Below are 3,479 nucleotides of genomic sequence, written 5' to 3'. Positions count from 1 at the left end.
ATAAAATAAGGAAAGGAGCTGCTAATTCAATCTTTCCAGTACAAAGAAGCTGTATTCATTTTCCATTGCTGCATAATAAATTAACACAAATTTAGCGGCTTAAAACAACACTCACTTTTTAGTTTGCGGAGTTAGGTTCCTTGCAGTCATAGGTTGAGGTCCCCATTGTCCTCCTGTTGGCCAGTCACTCTCAGCTCCTAGAGGACCTTCCCAGGCCCTCGCCCACGACCCCTCTGTCTCAGCAAGCGATGCCTCCCTCCAGTGGAATCCCTCTCGTGCTTCCATCTCTGGTTTTCCCTTCTGAGACCAGCCTGAGAAAACTCTCCACTTTCACTGTTAAAGGTCTCGTGTGATGAGATTAGGTCCACTCAGATCATCTCTCTTTTGATTAACTCAAAATCAACTTATTTGTAACCTTAATTACATCTTCAAAATCCTGTTACTATACAAGGTTACAAAATCACAGGCGTGACATCGCATCACAGTCACAGTTCCAGAGATTAGGGCCCATTTTAGGACTCTGCTACCACAGCGCCACATAACGCTGCTCCTGCCCTCAAGAAGCCCTCAGAGTAAAGAAAAGGAGCTCACAAAACCATGAGCTGCTTAAGGGCCACCGTGATTTTATTCCCATTAATATACCCAGTACCTAACACAGAGCTTAGTATCTAGTAGGCATTCCGGAAACTAAATATTTATTAAGGGATTGACTGAATGAATGAATAGTATCAAGAATTTACTAAAATTGTGTGCAAGACACATGGAGAAGTGTTTAATCAATTTATTGGGTGCCTATAATGTGTATCTTGCTAGAAAAATCAAAAATGAAGACACAGTTTCTATCTTTAAGTTGCTTTCAGAGGAGTATGGGAAATTATATATGTACTCAGAGAACAAGGCACAAGGACAATGCAATAGGTGCTACTAAAGTTATTAAAAGGGCTATGAGATGGCCACAGCCACCACCACCTGGTTTCTAGTCTTGCTCTTCCAACTACTCTATTTATGCTGGTCTAGGTAAGAACGAACCTTTTCTACTTAGTTCAACCAAGATGGCTGTAATTTTTTAGTAGGAACTAACAAAAAGAACAAGAAAAGAAAAAATACGAAAGAATTTTTTTAAAAGACAGGAATTTTCAACCAACAATAAGTGAATCCTAACCAGAGAATTCTTACTGGATACCATATGTCTAGGTCTGAACTTCCTTGGACAAGGGATCCCGGTCCTCAGGCCACTCACCTGCATTAACAGACAGGTGTGGCCTGATTTGCTTTTCATTCCCACTCACTAGACCCCCTCTAGCCCCCTCACTGAGGGAGGAGAGCCCTTCTCTTTTCACCCTCCGGCTTCCCTGCCGAACTTTAGCCTGATCTACAGCAGCAGCTTTGGCCCTACCTAGACAGCACTCTAATTTTGAGACCCTGGATTTCTTCTGCTGCCTGAAACTTACCCTTTCTCTTTTTTTTTCCTCTGTCTTTTTTGACCTCGCTGGAAAATATGCTTTGGCCTGACCTTTGTCTGGGATGGTTCTACGTCTCAGGGTATTGTAATGGTTTTCACCAAGGGTCATATCTGGGACTGGCTCCAACAGCAGGTTCCATCTTCCTGAGGTCTTCCGAAGGTCCACCTTTGCCAAAACAAAAGAAAACAGCTTGTTTTCCCATTTCAAAGTCCCTTACCCATCTCATATAGCGCCAGGGGAAGTATAGATAATAACAACTAAGTTTGGGAAAGGAATTTGGCAATATTTATCAAGAGCCCAAGTAACTCCATTAACCAAATTATCTATTCATTTTCAGAAATACAGCCCACAGAAATAGTGGAGATGAAAAACAAGCAATGCAAAAGAATGTTTATCGTAGCAACATTTACAAGGGAGAAAAAACAGAAACAATCCAGATGTCCAACTATAGGGAAATTATTAAATAAGTTATGAATCAACCATTAATATAATGTGATAGTCATTTTTTAAATGTTTGATATAATTTTAATAATGTAAGAAAACATCACAACTAGTGAAAAATAAGTATACAAAGTTATACACATAGTATGATCTTAATAGGTAGAAAAACGAGCAAAGGAGAAAAGCCTATTGCAGAACAGGAATGATACAAACACGAAGCCCACCAAATAATCACTCCTTTCCTGGAACAGTTTATGAATTTCCCCACTTCTCCAGGTGCCCCAAGGGTGGATGTCCCCTGAGGAGGTATCTTACAGAACTCAAACTGTCACAGAGTTGTAATGTCTAAGCACCTACAACATACAGTAAAGGTCTTCCTCACCTACACATGGAGTCTCTTACAAGCGGCAGTAAGAGGCATCGTGCCTGATATTGCACTGACTTCCTAAATAATACTTCCACCTACAGTTTCTCCCTTTCAAACTAACGCTGTAATTTGTCATTGAAATAATCCTCCTGTATCATAAGAATCATAGACTCTCTAGCTAAAGAAACTCCTCTACAATCACATGGTCCAAACTTTTTGCTTTATAGATGAGGGACCTAAGGCCAAGAGAGGTTAAAAGAATAAGTGACCAAATCAAGGTCATAATATTAATATCATTTCTCTCCTCAAAAACCTTCAGATAAATTCCCAACTCTTTAGCATGGCATTCAAAGCCCTTCACAACCTGGTCTCGACCTACCTATTGAACATCGTCTCCTCTAGTCTCCCCTGCAACCCCTTGCAAAACCCTTCCTTTGGCAAGGGTGGACCTTGGGAAGACCTCAGGAGGATGGAACCTGCTGTTGGAGCCAGTCCCAGATGTCACCCTTGGTGAAAACCATTACAATACCCTGAGAGGTAGGACCATCCCAGACAAAGGTCAGGCTAAAGCATATATTCCAGCGAGGTCAAAAAGACAGAAAAAAGGTGAGTTTCAGGCACAGAAGAAATCCAGGGTCTCAAAATTAGAGTGCTATCAGGTAGATTCCAATCCAAACGGTTTCTTCTCTATCTCCTGCACTTATTCTACTTGGCCTCATTCTGATGTTTTCCTGGACCTTCCCCTGCACCTTCCTCTCCAACCTTTGCACATTCACTTGTTCAGAAAGCCTTCCCTGGCCAGCCTAGCCCATAGGGCAGCTCTCCGGCCTCCAAACTCCCAAAGCCCTCACTGTCCATGACACTTGATGGCTGGTGTTATAGGGAAATTTTTCAATTAGCAACAGTTGCACCTTGGATAAATCTCATTGGCTACGACACTGCCACTGTGCAAAACTGGCCAGTGTTACGTTACATGCATTACGTTACATACATGATTTACATGTTTATCGATCATATTGCCCCTCACCCCACCTAGACTTTAATCTACTTAAAGGCAAGGGGTTCTATTTATATTTCTCCACAGCCCCCAGCTGGACCTAAGCATGACTGTGGACGTTTACTGAGCACCTCCAGTATGTAAGTCACTGTTCTAGGGGCTGTGTGTATGTTATTTCATTTGATCCTCATAACTTTCTCACAAATGAGAA

General features: G+C 41.8%; 1 non-coding gene across 1 annotated transcript; it reads right to left on the bottom strand.

Moving 5' to 3' along the window:
* Positions 1-3,086: 3,086 nt before the first annotated feature.
* LOC123624935 lies at positions 3,087-3,227 on the bottom strand. The gene has a single exon (XR_006730290.1). It is a non-coding gene; the product is annotated as a U4 spliceosomal RNA (small nuclear RNA).
* Between the last annotated feature and the right edge of the window lie 252 nt (positions 3,228-3,479).

The sequence above is a fragment of the Lemur catta genome, chromosome 19 (genome assembly GCF_020740605.2).
Source record: "Lemur catta isolate mLemCat1 chromosome 19, mLemCat1.pri, whole genome shotgun sequence".
NCBI classification, from domain to species: domain Eukaryota; kingdom Metazoa; phylum Chordata; class Mammalia; order Primates; family Lemuridae; genus Lemur; species Lemur catta.
The sequence above is the reverse complement of the archived record's forward strand: the minus strand, read 5'-3'. Positions and strand labels throughout refer to the sequence as shown.